At 30.4% G+C, this 24,957-nt stretch overlaps 1 protein-coding gene and 1 long non-coding RNA gene across 2 annotated transcripts in view; one reads left to right on the top strand and one right to left on the bottom strand.

Annotated features, from left to right (window-relative positions):
- LOC143921569 (B-cell receptor CD22-like) overlaps nt 1-24,957 on the top strand; it is a 520,711-nt gene that overhangs the window by 352,490 nt on the left and 143,264 nt on the right. The gene's annotated exons all lie outside the window — the stretch shown is intronic.
- LOC143921531 (uncharacterized) lies at nt 528-24,056 on the bottom strand. Its single transcript, XR_013261445.1, has 3 exons — nt 24,003-24,056; nt 23,825-23,933; nt 528-1,241 (listed from the first exon to the last, which is right to left on the bottom strand). It is a non-coding gene; the product is annotated as an uncharacterized LOC143921531 (long non-coding RNA).

The following is a 24,957-nucleotide window of genomic DNA, read 5'->3' as shown; positions in this document are numbered from 1 at the left end:
CCATGTAGTTAATATTGTTTTATTATATCGTTCATAGTTTTTATCATTTCCTTCTTTCAATAATTTTTTTTTATTAATTTCAAATTCTTTCACATAATCTTCAGCTGTGTATACTCGTATGCTATCGGATTTATATTTTGGTTTCTTGTTTTCCTCTGTGATAAATCCTATTGCTTGTTGTAAAGCAAGTGGTAAATAACCCAATGTTTCAATCAACTTTTCAACACCCTCAGTTTCCTTCTCACTCATTCCATTTTTAACGTATTTCAAAGCTTCAGACGACTTAAATATGTTTAATGCCAATTCAACTATTTCACCATCTTCTCCCACGTCCCAATCTGTGTATCTTGATGTTATTATAGTATAAATCGATTTAAAAGATGGTGAATTGCGTTTAGGAATAAAATCTTTTACGCCTTCATAATTTTCTACATTATCTAGAATTAGCAGGGTTTTATCACCATGTTCAATTAAACGCTCATAAATGTCTTGAACAATTGATTTTATATCTTTCTCTCTCATATTTTGCTCTGATGAGATCATTTTTTCAGTAATTTTGATTTCTAGTTCTGATGCCAATTTTTTGAAAGACGTCTTAGCGTTTTCTCGATTTTCGACCCCAATAAATATCCTATTTTTATATTCCTTACAATAACTATAGGCATATTTTCTAGCAAGTTCGGTTTTGCCGATCCCACCAAGTCCAGTGACTGAGGCAGCTTGAGTTATCGCTGCCATTTTTTTTTTAATGTTAAGTGCCTCGTGTAATTTTTTGAGAATTTTCTTTCTTCCCGTAAAGTTCTTAGCTGGAATATCGATTTGAAAATCAAATGGTTTGTGGTTTGTGTTGCCTCTTGCGTTCATATTTTCTTCTGACATGGTCTTTATGAATTTCTCTTTTCGGGTTTCTATTGATATTAGTCGTAGTATTATTCCACCTTATCTAATGTGTTCTCAACCTTCCAAGTTTCAACGTGATTTTTTTATTTCACGAAGCAAAGGTATTACGAATTTTATCGTTGAGACTCCCACCAAGCTATCAAACCTACTCCATTTTATTCTGAAATTCTCCTAATTATCTTATCACAATTATTCACGATATAAGAATCGTTCCGTGATACATCAGACGTACCTGTTGAACATCCAGGGTTCGAAGTATGGTCGTTCCTTTCCTCTATAAAATGCAGGGCTTCTTCAAAATCATCAGTGATGTACAACATATGAAGGTGTGTCAATTGTACCTGCAAATGCGTATAAATGTAAAAAAAAAAGATAGAAGAAAAAAGTATCGATCACTGATTACGTTTCCATGGTGTCTGTATGTAGTATGTGTGTCTATATTTTGAAAATATTTCTTACATCGTTAATCCAATCAAACTATAACTTAGTATAAATTACTGAAATGTTTATCGATACGTTGCTAATTTCTTTCAAAATTGTAAGTTGATCGGAAGTGTCTGTTTTATAGGTTTCCTTTTATTTACGATTACGATTACGTTATCGTTCATTCAATTATCTCCTAAATTGTTCAACAACGGATTAAACGGATTAAAAATAGGTATGATAAATTTTATAAAATTATATCTTTTGAAATTTTTTACCTCAACCGATAGTAGGATTTTACTTTTAATAGTTTCAAGGTTTTCGATGTTTTTCTCGGAAAACTTTCAGAGAACAACATAGACATTTGCCTAAACACGCACTCACTTTGTTTTAAAAATGCTATACATGTCTTAAGGACTTATTTTCGATGCATTTATATAAAGGTTTACATGTATATTGTTAAATTTTAATACAAATAGTCCGGTCAAATTAGACATTCAAGGATACATAGATTCACAACAAGCTGGAAGTCAATAAAATTGTTCAAAACATAATTATAAATGACATGTCAAAACTCGTCATCGTTTTGATACCTGGAAAAAATTTTACCTGAGGTCTAAGGTCAAAAATATGGGTTTTTCGCGATTTTCAGCAAAACGGTAAGTTTTATCATAAAATTACTTCGAACAAAAATTGTATATCATAAAATTATCTATAAAAAATGTAGCAATACTTTTTTTCCTAAGAGCCACCGTTTCTGAGATATAACGATTCAAGAAGTTGTAATTGTCATAAATAAAAAGTCTGAATTGGTTCTAATGTATTGTTGACCAACTTCCAACCCCAGTCTTTTGGGTCTAGCTGATAACCAAGCCACACTTGAACTTGGTAATATACCCAAAAAAGATGTTGATGAGCAGCAGCTGAGGTTGGAGGAATACAAGCTAATTGCACTTGTTTTTTATTTCGAGTGTTTTTAACGAAACATCCATATCGATACTTATCTAAGCAGGTAGTTTTTTTAGGAGCTCCGTACATAGAAAGAAGAAAGCGAATTCCGTTGGTGATGACTTTTTGTGGATTACTGTTTTTAAAAACTTCAGCATATTGAACTAAATCTTGTTTTTCAAACATTTTAAAGACTGTTGTTTTACCTTTCCTGTAAAATGCAGATGTCGTATCACAGCCAGTTATTGCGTGTAAGAATAGTACATGATTTTGACACTTTGCAAAAGTAGATAAACTTTTCGATGAATATATTTTCGATTTATGTTGAGCTTTTCCAGGTTTTAAGAAGAAAATAGTTTTTTCAGTTAGAGTACGAGCAGTGAGTAATACGAGTAAGTCGACATCTTCACCAACAACAATAGTTGTATTTGTCAAATTGAATTGCTCTATTGCTGTTTCAATAATCAGTACATCTGCATCATTATTAGCTTGTTTACCAATATATTTTCAGCAGTAAACTTTTCTTTCAACATTGAAATGAACCGAGACTTGTTGTGAGTATTTGCAAGAAATTTCTGTTGACTGGTAGGAACTGTGATCAAATAAATTATCAGAAGATGAAGATGTTGCTAAAGTTCGACGACGTTATTCTGCAGTTTTAATATTTCTCGTGTATATATATCATTATAGCCATCAAATACGACAGTAACTCTGAGACCAAAATGTCGACGTACATACGCTATCCCACACAACGCGTTGTAGTAAGTATCCTCCGTCAATGATGTACGTCGTATTAGTGTTGTTAATATCAATATTTACCTTTTGAAAACAATCGTAAATAGCAGACTTCTGTGTTTTACGCATCCCGATGTCATCAAACAAAGATAAAGGGTAGGGAGCCAATTCATATTCAAAATATTTCTCTATTTCATCTTGAAATGCTGCAGTAATACTCATGCGTTGAATATATTACGATACCTTACAAAATATTATTGAATGCCACGTCCCTTTTACTCTTAAATCTAAGCGTACCAAATACGTAATAAAAGAAAAAAACAAATTCCATAAAAAATTTAAAATTTATTCAAATCCCTTAGATTATCAAAGTTTTTCACTATTAAGAGCTCGAATTAAAAAATATTCTTTAATCTGCTTTAGAAATTATATTTCTCTTATTCAAAATAATATTAAAACTAATCCCAAATCATTTTGGTCATATATAAATTCAAAAAAAAATACCTCCTCTTCATATCCTTCCGTAATGTATTATGGAAATAAGTCGGCTTCACATGGTTCTGAAATCTGTACCATTTTTGCTGACTATTTTGACTCCACTTTCAATAGTGATTCTACCATTAACCTTTCTATCTCTAATACAGATACTTCTTCTTGTAACTTATCTACTTTTCATTTTGACTTATCTACTGTACTCAGTCACATCAACTCTCTCAATGTTAATCTTGGTGCGGGTTGTGATGGTTTGCCTTCTTTTTTCCTTGTTAAATGTGCTGTCCCATTATCTCTTCCCATAACAATCCTTTTCAATCTTTCTATGTCGAACGGTAAATTTCCTGACTATTGGAAATTATCTTACATCACCCCTATTTTTAAAAAAGGTGATAAGAATCTTATTGAGAATTACCGTCCTATATCTAAACTATCTGTCATTAGTAAAATCTTTGAAAAAATTATCTATAATTTCCTTTTCTCCAATTTCAAAAACTACATTATACCTGAACAACATGGTTTTTTTAAGGGGAGATCGGTAGAGACTAACCTGCTTAATTTCACTAGTACTCTCACATCTTATATGGACAAACGAATCCAAATAGACGTCGTTTATACGGATTTCTCTAAAGCTTTTGATAAAATCAATCACAACCTTTTACTCAATAAACTTTGGTCCCTTGGAATCCGAGGAAATTTATTTCGTTGGATCTCTTCGTATATACTAAATCGTCACCAAATCATAATTCTCAATGGTTTTAGATCATCACTTAGACATATTCCTTCCGGTGTCCCACAAGGGTCGCATTTAGGTCCCTTATTCTTTTTACTTTATATTAATGATATCTCATACATCTTCAAACATTCCTTTATACTTCTTTACGCTGATGATTTAAAAATTTACAAACCTATATACACCATAGACGATTGTCATAAGATACAAGAAGATCTAGATAGATTCTCTATATATTGTTTAAATAATGATCTTTTTATTAATCTAGAAAAATGCTCTATTTTAAATTTCACTAGAAATAAGTCAATTATTACTAATCAATATCAATTAAATCATTCAATCCTTAACACGTCATCTTCTATTAAGGATCTTGGTGTAATACTCAATAATAAACTAGATTTCTCTGAACATATTTCTTTTATTACCAACAAAGCATTTAAATCTCTTGGATTCCTACTCCGCTCAACAAAACCCTTTAATGATCCTTATGTACTAAAATTACTTTATTTTTCCTTTGTAAGGTCTCACCTTGAATTTGCCTCAATTATCTGGTCACCTTTTTATTTATCCCATATTAATTGTATTGAGAAAGTTCAACTTAAATTTATTAAATCCTTACGCTACCTTTTTCCTACCTATACCCATTCTACTGTTTCCGACATTTTAAAAATCCTTTCTTTTAACAATCTTTCTGTCAGGCGACGACATTCTGATGCTATATTCTTCTTTAAGCTCATAAATGGTTTCCTTGATTGTTCTGATTTACTGAATAAGGTTAATTTCAGAATCCCAGTTCGATACCCTAGACGCGTTACACTCTTTTCACTTGATCCTTTCAATACTAATTCCCAAAAATATTTTTATCTGCAGCGCGTTTATCGTATGTTTAACGAAGAGCTGAATGAGGTTGATCTGTTTGGTATTTCCCTACATCAATTCAGGTCTAACATCAAGAGAATCTTGACCGATTGATTCATTTTTTCTTCTATTCTATTTTTCCAATATTTCCATTATTTTTATACTTTAGTTTAGTTATGTAATGTGCTATTTAATCATATTATAGCTTTCATTCCTTTCCATTTCATTTGTTTATTTTGTATTTACCTTTTTCATTTGTTTTTTATATTTGTAAATTTCAATTTCTTCTTATATTCTATCTTATAACCTTTTCCAAATATTTTAATACTATAGTTTAATTATGCAATGTACTACATATTTTGTCATGCCTTTATTCTTTACTTTTTAATTTGTTTTCCTTATATTTATCTTTTTCATTTTTGTAAAAATCTATTATTGGACTCGGGTGTTACATATATTATTTATTTACTTTTTGTGTTTTTTATACCTATCTCTGTACATCCTGTCTGTTGATTTTTCAATTAATAAAATAAAATAAAATAAAATAAAATAAAATACGTGGCGTACTTATGCGTATTATGACGATTACAACTTTTACAACTTTTTGAATCGTTATACCTCAGAAACAGTGGCTCTTAGGAAAAAAAGTATTGATACATTTTTTATAGATAATTTTATGATCTACAATTTTTGTCTGAAGTAATTTTATGATAAAACTTACCGTTTTGCTGAAAATCGCGAAAAACCCATATTTTTGACCTTTGACCTCAGGTAAAATTTTTTCCAGGTATCAGAACGATGAAGAGTTTTGACATGTCATTTATAATTATGTTTTGAACAATTTTATTCACTTTCAGCTTGTTGTGAATTTATGTACCTTCACTGCTATTTTTTGGTCTAATTTGACCGGACTAAAAGTCATGAACCGAAGTGGTAATGGTTTGTATTTTCGTACAAAATTAAGTTCTTATTTTCTTTTATTTTCAATATAAATAACTAGTTGTTTTACCCGGCTTCGCTCGGTATTTGTAATATAAACAGCTTCAACATGGCGAATCTAATAGTAAATATTCAAATGTTTTTTTACTAAATTTATTTGAATCGACAAAAATATAATCACTTGAATTGTCGTCATAGACACGTTTTTTTGTTTTCGAATTTCCCAACAAAAAATATTTACATACAAACATACATACTTACATACAAAGTCTCTTTCGAAATTATATATTACATTATAAGTTATCATATTCGTACTCAGTTCGTAAATAATAATAATAAAATTTACGTTTCAATGTTGACAAAAAAAGTTGAAATTTGCTTATCGGTATATCAATTGACAAAATAAAGATACAAGTTAAACGTAAAAATGATGACCGTGGCAACAAATTGGCAGCCAACTTTTGCAGTTTCTTATAAATAAATAGTTTAAGCAAATCTGAAAACGGCTACACTGTACAGCATTTTGAACTGTTATTTTGTATGAATATTTATTAATATAATAAATTTATCACGAATTCATCAACCAGAAGTGACATTTCACTCGATGTGCACAGATGCAATTATTAAAATGGTAATTATTAAAATTGAGTTGGATCTTTCTGGCGAGTTTTTAATAATTTAATAAGGAAAAATTCGGAACTAAAGTATCAGAAGCACAGAACGTATACAGGGTAGGTATTTCGGGACTTCGGGTGGATTTCGCTTAGTGAAAGTGCAAGCAGTGCGCACGCATAAGGTACTCGTGTCGTTAATCTGTGGTTCAGTCTGTCTGGCGCTTTTCGATCGTTTGCACCGCATCGATTTAAATCAATTCCACCAGTACGATGTTGAAAAATAATCGTAATATACAAGTTTAAAAACGCTACAATTTTGACCATCTTGACGTCTAATGGTAAGTTGCCGTATTTATGTTATTTACCATTCCGCCACCCTCTCGCTTTGTCAGATTTTAATTGTTTAATCGCCTATAACTTCAACTTTTTCACACAATGTCTTCACAAAATTTTCATTACACATACATAGGTTCTCATTATCTCTTATATATATTTTTACTTCACTCATAGGTACGCTGACCATACGTCCTCTGTTTAAGAGGACATTCCTTTATTTCACTGCTCTGTCCTTTAGATTTATTTATTTTCCGAAATTGCCTTTTTATCCTTTATTTTGTAATATCGACTATCACTAAAAATATTAAGGCCGATATATAAAAATATGTAATTCATAAATTTTAGTATATCTGTATTGATTACATACACTGAGCAACAAAAGAAATTACCGGAGCGGATAATAATCAATCTTTACAAAATTTGACAAAAGTGAGTATAAGAATCAATAGTCGAATATTTTTCCCATTGATTGTAATTTTTCAATGCCTTAAAATACTTTTGTATACTAATATTTTATAATGAATGTTAGAAACTTAAAAAGCAATTTTTTTTAAGTAATAGACGATTCATTATGTCCCTTATTATTTCCAAAAATATATAGTCACCGTACTCATAGGTTATATAATGAACAGAAATCGGTGCGGAAATGCGCCAGCACATAAAAAAATTATATCTTTTTGTCAATTTCTATTGTTAACCTTTTTTTTTGCTCTCCAGAGAGCGATGCTCATATTATAATGATAATTCGATATGCTTGTTATCAGGGCTGTAGAATAGCCGGTACGCGCTTCAAAAATCAAAATAGTATAAAACTTTAATTTTTTCGAAAAATTTTACCACTTTTGCAATATCTTTCACCCAAGCTCGATGACAAGGAGCGCTGTCGTGCATAAAAATGCTGTCAGGATCAAGGATACCACCAGGCTTTATGTGAGGCACCAGATGTGTCTTTAGCACATCTGGTGCCTCACATAGAGCCTAGTGGTATCCTGGATCCTGACAAAATTGGCAAAATCGAGCGTACCGGCACCTCTAAATTTAGCACTATATAGCTCGTGCAGCGAAAGCTGGCACGTACCAATACAAACACGTATATTGTATCCGTGAAGATATGAATAAGATTTTTTGTATCTGTTTTCTAGGACAATCAGTTGGTCCCTTTCATACGCACCCACTTTCCGAGCATGACAGAAACAACAATTATTTTTTGTATTGCTCGGTGATTTTTGCTCAGTGATCAAGTATGCACTACAGGGTGATTTTTTCCAGTTTCACTGGTCAGTCACCGATCAACCCCCACAAACTGACGTAACGCGTTCTTATATTGTTTGCTAATTGGTTAATTGGAGTTAGTTCATTAGAATTAGTGGATATATGATAATAAAATGCTTTGTAATAAAATTGGATCTGGGAAAACACTAACGGGACAATCTCGCGAAATTGTGTATAATGTTTTCAACTATTTCATGCATCGTATAGTGAATCAGAGCAGATTCAATCACTATTGATACATTCAGAGACGTTTGGAGACATGTGAAAAAACATGAAGAAAAATTTATTGAACTGGAACCAAAACTCGATAATTTAACGGACAATTTCACTGACATTATAAAAGTAGAATATTCTGATAGCGAATATATGGATTCTTCAAGTGATGGAGAATTAAGTGGCGTAGAAGAATTATGATATGACATTGTATAGAAACAGAAGACTATCCAAAACGAGCAAAGAAGTAACGAATTAAAGAAAATCAGAAAAGGTTAGTAAAACTAGAAGTACGTTTAGTAGTAGAGTAGTAAAAGTAAAGTCTTATAATAGAAAAGTTTGAAATTGAAATTCAAAAATAAGATTATAAAATGAACAATGTATTTATTTAGATTAGAAACACTTCCGGTTCGGGTAGACTTTCTGGGTGTAAATGTACTGCGGCATTATCCAAAGATCGCCGCAATATTTTTTTTGTAAGTTTATTTGATTATTATTTATGACAAGTTCTGACTTAGCTACAAAATTCTGACAAACAATTCTATGCAAAATAATGAAAAAATATTTTGATGGTCTAGGCACCCAACAGTAAACAAATTTGAAGTGAGCAAATAAACAACAAAGTGTAGCGCTTTCTTTGCGAATTTTTTTATTATCTTTGTAACGGTCGGGACTTAATACTAGCCGACAAAGAAGAATATCTATACATAATAATGAAAAGGACTGCATTATTATCAAAATTCGAACGCTTTTAAAATTACTTATTTCCTGTTTAATATAATTTATATCCTATATTTTTTTCTCATTTTTTAATTCGTATTAATTTTTGCATACGTACGTTTGTTTTATTTATAATTTAAAAAAATGCTATTTATCATTTTATTCGTGGTACGTATTAAAATATTAAATAAATATGCCACCCAAATTATATCATAGATCTTAAAAACATTACACGATCGGTTGAAATAAAATATATAAATAACAGCCTGTATATGAAAAATGCATTTGTATGAGTACTGTGCACGCGCCTTCTGTAGCTAATAGAGCTATACCACTGCTTGCTATGGCCAAATGCGTCAGGCTCAACTGTCATTGTGACATTTGTGCCACTGACATCTCGCTGTACGAATCGGCCGATCTTTTTTTTAAATATCGAATTACAAAAATGTGATTAAAAATTTATAAAAATAAAATTGATTTGATTCGAAACTTAAAAAATAATGTTTCATAAAATATCAAATAAACAGTTGCATTGCATTTGAGCACGAAGCATCCGAGTATATGTACGTACGTATGTGGATATAATATGAACGTGTGCGATTGTTAATCTGCGGCTCGGCAGGAAATCAAACCCCACAATGGGAGCGGCCATTGTGTCGCTCAAACGGTGATGTTCGACAATCGTACTGGCCGTCAACAATCGGTCCCCGAGCGACAGGGGGGAGCCATTTGTATGGCCCATGTCCATGTTCTTGACGCCACAACTCGTCACCGCAACAACTAGGCTGTTAGCAGCTCACAGTAATTGATAGATTGGTTCTCCTACATTCGTTCATTGCAAAAAGTTGCATCATACCGAAAACAACCTACCATTTTTATAAATTTGGCATATGTACATGCCGATATACAGATGGTTGCCGTATATACGGAAGTGGTCGCGAACTGGTGGCTCCTGGCTGCAAGCAGCTCTTTGTATGGTAAAGATTGGCTTTCAAACATCACTTAATCTTTAAATAACATTGAAAATAAATAAAATGGATCCTCAAATCTTATTTTGTTTCTGCTTTTGTATGTACATATGTATGTGTACGTATTATTTTTATGGATGCCATGACATACTCTATATAATATGTATATATACTGTTATGTACCTCGCTTATCAATACAGGTCCCACAGTAATCGAATTCAGAATCGAAGTAACGGGATAGTCAGATAAGTCAGGAGTGCCGGACTTTGCCCAACCCAAAAGATAAAAATCATTTATATAGAGCACGATTCGATCACATAAGTTAGTCATCACCATCGACTCCGAGAATGGTAGTCATCACTAAAGGGTGGATAGTAAGCGTGCTTTTTCCAGGAATCAGGGCGTTTTGGGTCTATTTACAAAGCTAGAGTGCAAAAAAAATGGTTCTTCATAAAATTGAACAAAGCACAGCAACAATTAACAATAAACGGCACGCTTCCGGTTCGATATCTAGTTATCACCATCGAGACTCCGAGAGTGGTAGTCATTAATATCGACCCCGCAAGTGACGGTCAGCACAGCAGCAGAATAAAGTGAACCAAAGTTAATTAGTGAAACAAAGTTCTACGTATTTAAATTCATCATCGTTCCATAATTAAATCTGTAGTTTTCGAATATATCTACCAATAACATAAATGTATCGTTTTTATGATAATAAAGAAACTAAGTGATTTAAAATATATATAAATTGCGTTTTGAAACATGACAATACTTAATAATGTCTTTATTAAGTAAAATTTAAAAACTTAATAATGTCATTAATAATTACATATGTAACATTTCATCAACAACTTCATGAATAGTTTTATTATTACTCATATATCAGATACATATATTTGTATGTTTTGAAAGTTCTAAAAATCAGCTCAAATTTTTGATTATTTTTATAATATCTTACATTTTTTTTATGTATGGTTAGATGCAGACATACAATTTGAAAAGAATTTATTAATTGATTACAAGATTTTTAAATTATCATATGGCTTTGAAATTTATGTTAAATCCAAATATAAATTTTAATATATAATATAAAGCATGATTTTAAACTAATCAATTTATAAATTAATATTTTTAAATACTATATGAACATATATGTATGTATGTATACATATAATGCTGCGGATATCAAAATATGGAAACTTCAGATCTAACTATTTTGACGAAAAATGAGCTTCAAGACCATTCAATTTTACCGTTTTTATTAACTAATCAGGTTATTTTGGTAATCAGGTTAATCGGTAATTATAAATTAAAAAAAAATAAGTCAAGAGACATTCATTTTCATTTGGATTTGGCTTAAATTAAATTATTGACTATTTGTAGATATAGTATCGACGAATTATTGACTATTTGTAGATATATATATATAGTATGTAAAAATTATTGACTATTTGTAGATATACATATAGTATCTAAAATTTTTGACTATTTGTAGACACTGTAGATAAATGTCACATTTTGCATTTTAAATAAGATGAAAATACTTACCGATAGTCCAGTTTTATTTAATAATCAAAACAATTTAATGAAATATCAAGAAGCTACTGCTTCTACGTAGTTTAAAATTCTAACCAAAAACTTCTAATCAACACTGAAAGAATATATTTAAATATTCATTTTCAGCTCGGCACCCTTCATTATGTGTAGTTTGGAATGAATGAGAATCTGACAGCACATTACTACATAATATAGTCGATATATAAAGTAACCTGTTCATGTGCTTTTCAATGAAAAGCATATGAACAGATGAAAATGTCCATGAAAATCTATCATCTTACACATAAAACACTAAATTTTGTTCGTATGTATGTTTGTAAGTATGTTTGTACCTACGTATTTTTCGTCAATTTAATTAATAGTCGACAGTCTATTGTTCTGACGTCATCGAACAAATAATTCGCTTTTTTCCAATTCAAAGGATTCGAAGTTCCCGGGGGCGTAGGCGCCGAGGGCGAAGCCCTAGGGCTTCGCCCCCCAGGGGGCGCAGACCCCGGGGGTGTACATATATTTTTTATAAGAGACTTACTATATATGTTTGTTCGTGACAGTCAATTTAATAAAAAAAAACAAATGAGTATTCAAATAAATTTATATAAAATAAAACTACATATTCAATTAAATTTAATAAAATGTTATTTAAATTTATTTTATATTAAAAATTTAATAAAACTATTAGATTAGTCATTCTTAAGCAGTTTATATTACAAATACCGAGTGAAGCCGGGTAATAAAGCTAGTTTAGCATAATTGAATATGATTTAAGTAAAATTAAACGGCCAATTATTTTTATCCTCATTTATTTTACTTATGCATTGCCAATTGAATAAAATGAATTATGATAATTTAAATTGCATAGCACATCTATTATTATTGTTTTTTTTTTATATATTTTAAAAGCCTTGCATTATTTATCCCTGGCCGAGCCTCGAATGAAAATGGATTTCTCATAGTATGCTGTTGGTTAGACCTGGATTTTTGACTTCAGGTTGATCGTTTCCTATCAGAGTTTGCCAATTTTATGTGATTTCATTGTTGAAACGGTTCCCGGAAAAAAAATTGGCTAAAAATCCCTCCTATACGATATGTCACCTATAATTTGTTATTAATTAATGTACAACAAATAAGTTTGTGTACAAATTAATAGATGTCTCATTGATTTACGATTTTACAGTGTCTCGTAATTCAGTGATTTATATAAAAAAAAAGCTGAATTGTAATTTGTAAATTTGTAATTGGCCAGGAAGGCGCATTGGGGTTTACCTGTAAGGCCTTCCTGGTATATACAATGTATGTAAAATAAAATAAAAATAAAAATTTGGATGTGAGACTATTTTGTAATGCGATCGCGCCACTTTAAATTATACGTACATAAGATGGCTAACGTTGAAAACAAATCTGATTCGTGTTAGCGAGAGTGGCCATATTGCGACCGAAGCCGTGGCCATTGTTTTCCCATCTGACAGAGATTGATTTATTCATATGAATGGCCGAATGTCGATGCTGTAGCTGGGATACATTAACATTTATTTACACGGGGAGGGAAATCCTCTACTTCTCTCCCTCTTAAATTGCTCAATTCGACAACTCCAAATTTGCTCTTGATGGTTGAACCTCAACTAACGTCTCTTCAAAAATGGGTCGTCATAAACCAACTGGTAACGTGGTTACCAACGAACAAATTTCCTTGACTACACAATGGCGCTTCAAACTTTCGCCTCGGTAAAATCGTAATTACGAATATCATTATTAAGAGGTTTTTTTTCACAGTAAGCTTCCTGGACATGCATAAAACAAATCCTGAAAGTTCCAACGTAATCGGTTGAGTGTTCTAGGAGCCTATACGAGACAGACAGACAGACATTCAATTTTATATATAAATATGTATATATGTACATACATCATAATATAATAGGTGATAAATAAATAATAGGGTAAATAAAAATAAAGAATAGTTAATAAATAAAGAATACAAATATAAATTTTCAAGTTAATATATTACGTTCAGGGGTTTGGGAAGAATCGTGGTCACAACGTTTTTGACTTTTCTAAGACGAAAAATTCCCTCTTCCAGTCGAAAAATATAGTGGAAGAAAAATCGAACAAGATTAAACTGCCACTTCCGGTTGACGGATGCTTACCAAATTTTATACATATGTAACTTGGTATTAAGCTTAAACTTCTCGATATGCAATTTGAGTTCAATAAACCAAAAGGTTTCTGAGAAAAACATAAAAAACATCGATTCTCTAGAGTTAAAGTACCACTTCCGGTTTAAGAAAAAATATTTAAAAAATATTGGGGTATGCAATTTATAATTTCTATTACATCTAAAAAAATTTCAGTCCGACTTGATTAGCGGCTTGGGAGATAGTTGAATTCAAAAACTTAAAATAAGAGGATGCCTACAATATAAGGGGAGATACCATTTCTGGTCAACTTAATTAAAGTAAAAACATTGTATCACTATGTAGTGTTTTTACCCGGCTTCGCTCGGTATTTGTAATATAAACCGCTTAAACATGACTTATATTATAGTAAACATTTTATTAAATTTATTTGAATAGCTTTATTTTAAATTGACTGTCACGAACAAAAAAACATATATACTAAGTCTCTTTCGAAATTATATGTATACCAGAATCCGGCGCCTGCGCCTCCGGAGCCTTCAGTGCCTTTCGGAGCCGGGGGGGAAATTTATTTGAATTGAAAAGAAAATATATCGTCATAGAAACTTACCTGTTTAAAAAGTTACGAACGAACAAAACATACATACATATATGTATATATACAAAGTCTCTTTCGAAATTATATATTAGATGACTGTGTTGTTTGTTTTTTTTTTCATTTTGACCGAATTGTATGTGTAAAAGTCAAAGTCAAATTAAAACAATGGAAATATATATTGTTCAATTTAATCTAATCATAAGTGGGTATAGATATCAGTGTATCAGGTATTCTCAAAGCGTGGGTCGCGGCACGTATGCCAGAGCTGGCAGGCACGTGCCGGCGCCTCATTAGGCGCCTGTTCAAGCGCCCCCTCTGCTAATTATCGAGCCGCACCCCTGACTCTAATCCCATCTCTTAACCGTGTAATAAACTACCCTTACTAACCCACTACTACGTTGTGAAATTTCCACTTCAATAGAAAAACGTTTCGTTTCCATGCGATTTTCCAATCTTTTCAAATATCACTTTCACTTCAAAAGTCATGACGATTCATTTATTTCATGTCACTATCAGTGGCACGTGTAAAATGCTTTTGGGGTACTGCATGTGTCTATACATAGTCTCTTTTTTTTTACACAAAAACCAGTTTGGTTGGGGTCTTGCAGTACCGCAAATACTAGGGGTGAACCGCGAAGTGAATTCTATTCCCGTTTACGATTTCACAATCCACACATACTTATGTTTGTATTATATATTTTACAGGATTGCATTTTAAAAGGATATATGTACATATGTCAAATGAGGAAATAAAGAGTATGCAATTGAGATGAATTGCATTTGAAGCGAATTAATGCCGTTTTCAAATCTAAAATTTATTTGTTTATTTTATTTTATTCAATTAATCATGCACACTCGAATAACAATTCATTACAATGCAACGAGTGTAATATACAAATCAATAAATATCAATTATATATATATATATATATATATATATATATATATATATATATATATATATATATATATATATATATATATATGTATATATATATATATATATATACATAATTTATTATGTATTTATTTTACATTAATACAAATACGATCAACATCCACATAGACACACATCTACGGCGAAATTTGCAACATTTATACAAATACGAGAAAAGTCGAGATGCTGAATAGCTCGAATTTTTGCTATACAAATAGAACAAGGATGCTAATTTGTAGGAATCGTTTCAATGAAAATCAGATAAATTGGTACTCTGATACGAAAAGATAAAACTCTGATACAAAACGATCAACCTGGAGTCACATATTCAAGATTTACCCAGCAGCAACAAGTGAGAAACGAACCTGTTACCATTTTATTCGAAAGTATTACAAACATATGTTTATACCACAAGACCTTTCTGCTGGTAAAATGTAATTTTACCTGAAGAAAAACTTGTCAATGATAACGAATGGGTGTGAAACTTGGGCATTGAAAGCCAAAACGTTGTACATATGCTCGGCATAACGAGGAGAAATAGAAAACATGATACGTGGGTGACAAGTATGACAAGGGTAGTTGATATTATGAAGAGAGAAGAGATTGAAATTGCAATGGAAGTGTCAAGTACATAACTAGAAGAACGGATGATAGATCGATGAAAGAAGTACTCGATAGGTACCCGAGAGAATTTAAAAGGGCACAAAGAAGACTAAATGGGAGATGGGTAGATTTAATCAGAAAAATGGGTAAGATAAGAACTTTAAGAGGTGCCCAAAACAATGACGAATGGACACGTATTGGAGAGACCTTCATACAGAAATAGGTGACGAATAGCTGTGAATGATGATGAATATAATGATATGCTAAATGCTTAAAATCAATATACATAATATGAATAGGTTCTATTCTGTTTTAACAACTCTAAGACGTTGTTATATATTTTATTTAAAAAAATAATGTCCATAAAACAATGCTATACATATGTATGTATTTCATAATATATATATATATATATATATATATATATATATATATATATATATATATATATATATATATATATGTATATATATGTACATATATATATATAAACATATATATGTAAAACGCTATCATACAACGCGACACTTTTACGCTTTAAGCAATTCAAAAGCTCCCCGTGGACAGATTACATTCATTATGCTAGCTTTGTGTGCTTGTTTTTTTTAACGTACACCTTTTTTTGAAATATTCATACGTATAATATATGTACGTATAGTATTATGAAACATATATGTATGATGCAGACTGTATTATAAGAATGAAAAAAAAAAAACAATTTCCGTTCACTAAACGTCGTCGATATTACTTTTCATCGTTTAATGTGTACACTTAATAGAACATCAGATTTCAACGGAAATTAAAACGATGTGGACCGGCAATGGGAAAAAATGCGTGTATAATATAATAAATACAATATATAAGTTGAAAGGGAGGGGGAGCCATACTTATTTATAATACTCTCGGCGGAAAAAATATTTAATTTCGTCTATGTATGGGAAAATCGACCGATTTTCATATTTGCAATTTTCCCGTTTGATACTATCCGATCGTAAGACAAACTTTTCTTTTTAATAAAGCGAACATTATCTATGTACTTGTTGGAACAAAAAAAATAAAACGATTTTATTATAGTAAAGTCTACTTTGTTCAATTTTTCTGCACATTGTTTACCGTAAACCTTTTCAACGTAATAAAAAAGCACTGTTTGATTAAAATCTCTAATTTGCAAACATGTAAAATCAAATATTTGTATTATAAAATGTAATCTCATTTTATAAAATAAGTGTACGATCTGTGTTATATTATTATTTATAATAAAATACATAAAAAAACGAAAGAGATGTAGAATGTATGTATTTGTTACAGTGAAATTATAACAGCAGTGAAATCATAATTTCACTGACGTTTCAGTGAAATGATAACCAGTTACATTATTACTGGGATCTATTAATCAATCTTTACTAAGTTTGACCCATTTAATTCGAATATTACAATATTTTTTGTTGGCTTACTTTCGTATAAGAGATATAAGCGTTTAAAAATATGTGCAATTTTAATAAATTTTTGGCTTTTGCAGTCTTTAATTCAAAATATAGTAATTCTGTACCAAAAATGAGTATTTGAATCAATATTCCGAGGCTTTTTCTATAGATTCTAATTTTTTATTTCTTTTAAATACGTATAATTAATTATATAGCGAAAGTCAAAAATATATATTTATCTACCTACGTATATACATATGTATATATATTTACGCATTTTTTCCAAAATACTACGAGCCAGTTTCTCTGATTTTTCACTTTATCACGTTTATAAGGGTTGGCGTTTTATTTCAATATTTTTTCATTGTCATATTCGAATTTAGTGGGTCAAACTTAGTAAAGATTGACAATTTTCCGCTCTAAATTACCGATTGGTATTTTTTTTGTTGTTGCTCAATGTAGTGGTAATATTTATTATTTTTTAAAGTCTCCATTACTTATCCATAAAAAATACATATTATGTTCATCTGTTCCGTTTTTATTTATATGTAAACTGTAAAGAAAAATTTACCAGTGTTAGAAATTTGTCTAGAACATTTAGTGTATCGTCTATATTAGTGGGGTAGTTAGTATAGTATTTAGTTAGTAATACGTACATATTTATATATGATTATACATATTTTTAAATTGTATAATCATTTCTATTTATAAATATATGTATCTCGAACCGGAAAATTGTATCCTCCGGGATCTTTGAAAGGTTTTCCACATACATTTCAGAAAATCGTCCGATTCCACTGTTTCTTATCTTCGCACTCAAACTCAATTCGAATTAACCAAAATGAATATCGCCAGTCGGAAATACAATAGTTTCGGTTAAATTACAGACCTCGTACTGTCGTCGACCACGTTGTAGGCAATCGTCGTCGTGGGAAAACTGACAACGTGCATACACGTCGAATCGGAAAAGTGCTGAGAAAGCTTACGAGGGAGAGGTCAAAGCGCCCAGATGCTTTTCTCCAGGGATCAAGAGACGTGTGTGTGTACATATATACTCGAATTTAGCCCTTATTTTTGTCTCATCTTCGATTCCAAAAGGTCAAAACAACGATCAGATAATATATTATTAGTAAGAAGAATAACATTCAAATTATTTTTTCGAATACTTATTCAATTTATTTTACCGTATATTTACATCCATATATAATGTATATTATAAATATAAGTATTTTAGAATTGATCTGTTCGAATCGTCTCAAGGGTACTATTTTAATATTTTATTACATTTTCCAGTCGATCGCGTGTCTCTCTAGATATACGATCGGGCAAGTAATCGAATCACACATCTGCCACTGTGTTACCTTTCATATTTTCATTCAATTTTCCTGAAGAGGTTTCGTTACTTCACCTTGCTTCAAATACTTCAAGTCTACAATATGTCTAATCTGACTATAACAACTGACTTCAAATATGTATAAATCATATATTAAAACAAATTTTTATCTGGTCATATTTTGTCAACACATTTTGAGTAGGCACTTCAATATTGTTTTAACTAAGAGAACTGTGGCAGTTTAATAAAATTTTAATAAATTAACAACAATTACACCATTCGACACAAAAATGGTTCAGAGACGAGATATGACTTTTATTATAGATCTATGCCCAGTAAACACAAATCTGATAATACAAAATGATGATTCGGAGATACATACATGTGTTTTTTAAATCGCTAATATATCTTGCTGTTGTTCGGTCTATGTCTCAAAATCAGTTAATTTCCTGTTCAAAATGAATATTGAAATCTATAGTCGGGTATTTTACCTTTCATTTGTAGTACTTTTTAACTTTCAAATATCTCTAAGTAGTCGTCCAGTTAAAATCAAAAGTCAAAAGTACATATTTTCACTTGGGATTTTTTCCCACTGTAAATACTATTTTATATTAAGTTTTTTCTATTGAAACATGTTTATTGGGATAGTGTTCTGGCCACACTATTTTTTTTTTTGTTTAAAAAGGTCAATTGGAAGTTTGCTGAATTTTAAATCGGTAAAATTTCGAGCTAAAAGCTCGTACTAGTATTTACTCGTATTTACACGAATCTGAATTGAATTAATTAGAGATAATTTATTAAATTGTCTTTATATGAGAATTAAATGAAATTCCAATTAGAAAAATCATATTTCGACTATTCTTGTGGATTAATAACAAAAATTCGTTTATTTTATCGAGGTAAGTCAGTTATCAATAGAACCAAAAAAAAGTCGTCATTTTGATATATTCCAATAGGTTCAACTTCAGTCTTTAAACTGATATTTAATTTTTATATTTATTACAAACCGTTACTGTGTGTTGATACTTCAAATAATGTTTAATATGTAATGTGACTAAAGAAACGTCTTGTTATACTATAGGAAAGCTTCTAGATTTATATAGTAATGACGGCTTAGTTTTTGAGAAAATGTTTTCCTATATACGTTATTCAACTATCAGCATACCTATATAGTAGTATGTACGCAACTTTCGACCCAACCCCGTATCGATGTTTACATTCACTTAACGCGTGCCGCACGAGCACTCTTTCGCGCTTATGAAAGCAACGTTCCGTGCGAGTTTCACGTGGAAAGTTACTAGCAATATTCCGCAACGGGGTTGCAAAAAAGGGGGATGAAAAGAAAGGTTAGTAATCAGTACGGATAGGGGCAAAAACTATTTGAAAGGAAGCGAGCGCCTTTTTCTCGATTTTTTCCTCCCCCCCGTAATATGTGTACACGTCGATGAGTACGGAAAAATATTAATTTTTGTCTTTTTGAAATGAAAGGACTTTCCCTAAAAGCGATCCGATCAAAAGTGAACTAAGGAGAATAGTTTCAAAAATAAGTATTATAATTCAATTTTATAAAAATATCAAGTAAATCAATACTGAAAAATGGCATTCAAATTAAAGTGCCATTTAAAAAAAATTCGGGTGTGACCAACCCATGACTTTATCTATGTATTTGAGGAATATAAGAAGGTTACAAAACAAAATTCGATATTGAACTAATAACTATGATAGCGATACGAATTGAGCGCAAATATATGCAAATACTTGCACAAGACAAAAGTTCTACTTCCGGTTGTCAGATTTTGTTCAAATTTTTTTTATTATTTAAAATCAGTATAAATATTATATACATTAAATTTCAAGAGGATAAAAATAATTTAAAAGGTCAAAATAAAATAATGAAATATTGTTTTAAAAAAAATACTACTTTCAGTTTACTAATTCTGACCAAAACGTTATATATATATGTATTATACAAATTAAATATCAAGAAGATAAATGTAATTTAATAGGTCAAAATAAAAAAATTACTACTTCCGGCTTACGAATTCTGACAAAAACCTTATCAACTCTAAGTTAGTACATAAAAAATACAAATATAAATTTTCAGCTTAATACGTTCAGGAGTGTGGACAGGATCCAGGTGACAACATTTTTAACCTTTCTAAGAGGAGAAAATCCCACTTCCGGTTTATTAATTTAAGTGATTTTCTTATTTTCCTCACATTAATACAAGAATTATACTTGAATTTTTTCGTGAAGATCACACATGTTTAAGGGGTCGAAAAAAATAGTGGAAGATAAATTGAACAAGAGTAAACTGCCACTTCCGGTTGAGGTATGTTTACCAAATTTTATCCATAATTTGCTATTACGCTTAAACTTCTAGATATGAAATTTCAGTTCAATAAACCAAAAGATTTCTGAGAAAACCATAAAAAACCTCGATTCTCTAGAGTAAAACTACTACTTCCGATTCAGATAAAAATATTTAAAAAATATAAGATTACAGATATTATTATTTCTATTACATGTAAAAAAAATTTAATCCGATTTAGTTAGCGGTTTGGGAGATAATTGAATTCAAAAACTTAAAAAAAAGAGGACACTTATAAGGGGAGGTACCATTTCCGGTCAACTTAAAAATTTTAAAAAAAATTAACGTCGTGTCGATTAGAATTTTAGTAACCAATACTAAGTTTCGGTTAGATAGCACTAACGGTGTTCAAAAAATCCCCAAATTACACAGCAACACACACACACACACACAGAGAGACACACACATTTTTTCTAGACCATGAACACGTGATCAGTAATCGATTCTGAGTTCGAATCAGTCAAAATCTCGATTTTCGCATGATCACAAAACTTCATCTATTGTTACTACGTACATAGATAAAGTAAAAATTCGGATGTGATCAAGCCATGACTTTATCTATGTATTTGAGGAATATAAATGGCTACCAAACAAAATTCTATCATTAAAAATACATACACGTTCACACACACCGGCTATGAGAACATTTTCGTTACTAATTGAGCGCAAATGTAGGGAAACTTACACAAGACAAAAATTCTGTGAATGTGATTTTGTTCAAAAATTTTTTTATTGCTTTAAGTCACTGTATATATATATATGTATTATACAAATTAAATATCAAGAAGATAAATGTAATTTAATAGGTCAAAATAAAAAAATTACTACTTCCGGCTTACGAATTCTGACAAAAACCTTATCAACTCTAAATTAGTACATTAAAAAAACAAATATAAATTTTTAGCTTGATACGTTCAGGGGTGTGAAAAAAAAACGTGTGTTCATAAAAATTTTTAGCCTTTCTAAGTGGAAAAAATCCCTCTTTCAGTTTATCAAACTTGTTGATTTTTATTTACTTACATATATGACATTGATACAAGAATTATACTAGAATTTTCTCCTAAAGAGCACATATATTTATTTAAGGGTCAAAAAAATTGCAGAAGAAAAATCGGACAATCAGCAACTTTCGGTTGACTGATCTTCACTAAATTTCAACTTTTAAATATGAAATTTCAGTTCAACACATTGAATGGTTTCGGAAAAAAACTCGAAAAACCTTGATACTCTAGAGCAGCGGTTTCCAAACTTTATGCTACTACGCCTCCCTAAAAAAAATTTTTTTTTCCGCGCCTCCCTACCTTTTATTTTTTAATAGATATAATAATATAGACACATTTTAAATAATAAACCTTTATTTAAAAATAAAATACTGAAGACTACAAGAGACAGAATAATAAAAAGGTTTTGCTATAACATAAATTTATACGAACACCTATATTTATTTTTATATTAAATTACTAATTAAACTACGTCTAACAACTACATCAAAATTTAGTGCGAAGGATGTTGTTGTTTATTGGCACAAAGTTTATCAAATCTTGTGGGGCAATATGGAGAGTGCCACTCGTAACTCCTTTTCGACTATTTACCTGGCTCGATATTTGGTTTTCATTGCAGCTAGTGCCGAAAAGCCCGTTTCGAATAAATAAGACGTTACAAACGGTCGAAGCACTTGCATTGTTTTGCAATACAAAGATTCATACTATCCACTAAGATTCATCCAAAATTTAATTTTGGTTTAATTTTGAAACATTTGTTTTAGTGACCTATCGCATGATAATTCTATCAGTTTTTCTTTTTCGATGGTTGTCAGCTCGAATTCGTCTTCTTCATTGTAGTTTTAATAGTAAATGGATTCTGTTTTGAGAAGTCACAAAAATTTTGAGAAATCAAAGTCTTTGAAATAATTGAAAAAATGCAGCACTAAACCATCCAAGTGGTCATTAAAAAGATTTTTACTTGCTTCAATATTGGCTGTGGACAAGAAATCTTTGGAAAGTGAAAACATATCCAACTCATTCTTTTGTAAATTTGATTTCCATAACTTCAACTTTTTAATGAAAGCTTTTACTTTGTCTTTTTAAACAAGTGGATGTATTTGTGATCCCTGCATTGCTTTATTTAAACCGCTCAATTTTCCAAAAATTTCAACCAAATAGGCAAGTTCATGTCTCTTCATGTTGGTTTTCTTCGAGAAAGGTTGCTAATTAAAAATAAACATTCACGCATTGAATTTTTACTGTTAAGCTACGATATGAAGTTTTATTTATTTGTAGATATTATAGTATGAAAATTATTTTTTTATTAAAAAGTTTTGGCGCCTCCCCTGGCAATAGTAAGCGCCTCCCCAGGGAGGCGCGCCTCCCAGTTTGGAAACCGCTGCTCTAGAGTAAAAGTACTATGTACTTCTAGACACAAAAAAGCGTTCGAATCAATCAAAATCTCTAAGTCGAATTTTCACATGATCACAAATCATTATCTACCTGTTACTACGTACATACATAAAATAAAAATTATTATCTACCATCGGATTCATCACTAATAGAAATTAACGTTTCCGTTGTTTGAACTTCGATTAAACTATGAATAGAATTTTCTCCTAACAAACTTTTCACGATACCTTCATATCATAATTTCGTGTAAATCAAAATAGCTTCACCATGTCACGCAAAAGTGTCAAGAAATAATTTGAATCTTCACATAATATATCAGACGTACCTATTGAACATCCAAGGTACGAAGAATGGTTGCTCCTTTTTTCTGTGAACTGTGGGGCTTCTTCAAAATCTTCAGTAATGGACAATGTATGACAGCTTGTAAATATCACCTGTAAACACGTATAAATGTAAAAAAGACAAAAAAAACTAATAATTAAAAAAAAATGATATATTCATACCAGTAAACTCGGAATAAGACGTGTTATTCATGCAGTTAACCTCCAAGCACTATCAATAAAGCACTATAAATGTATCTTATCACCTTTTATCAAATGTCCACACGCTCTTTTGATATATGTATGTATGCATGTACAATATTTGTACATGGCTTTATACGCATGTTTGATTGAAGCTATTCAATTTTGATAATATGTACGTATTTATGAGTTTGAGGAACATGCATTTCAACATATGTACATATAAACGCTATTACTAAAAGTAATAAAACATAATAAAGAAGTGGTCAAATATCATCTAAATGTAACAAAATAATCTTCTCTAACAAAATAGGTAACACTTTATGATTTTTATGTCAGTACAATATTTTTGAAAAATATTAATTTTATTTATTTATTGAAAAATCAACAGGCAACAAATGTAGAAATGCATTAAAATAAAGAACAAATATAACAAAATAACATCTGAGACCAATTATAGATTTTTACAAACTACATAATATATCTAGTACATATAGACAAAAAATGAAAAAGAAAATAATAAAAACTAAAATATGACTAAACAGGACAATGCTTTATTAAACAAAAATTGATATAATATAATTGGATAAACATATGGACGTTATGTGAAAATTTCGTATTATATTATAATAACATAAATATTCATTGGCATAAGTCAACTTTTCATTCATTTCGATAAATATTTCCCAAAACATTTATTATAATGTTTTGCGTTTAACAATATTTAAAAATATTGGTGACCTCTAATACGTTTATTCTGCTTTTCTGAAATTCTGGATATATTGAATTTAAATAAGTGATAGCAATTTGTGAACTAAGTCAATCCGAAGTAGTGTTTTTTGAACTGAAAATATAATGACTCGTATATGAAACGAAAGTTGTTGAAATAATGTGTATTATTATATTAAAAAATAAAACATGACTATAATGATGTACT

This window comes from Arctopsyche grandis, chromosome 13 (genome assembly GCF_051622035.1).
Source record: "Arctopsyche grandis isolate Sample6627 chromosome 13, ASM5162203v2, whole genome shotgun sequence".
NCBI lineage: Eukaryota > Metazoa > Arthropoda > Insecta > Trichoptera > Hydropsychidae > Arctopsyche > Arctopsyche grandis.
The sequence above is the reverse complement of the archived record's forward strand: the minus strand, read 5'-3'. Positions and strand labels throughout refer to the sequence as shown.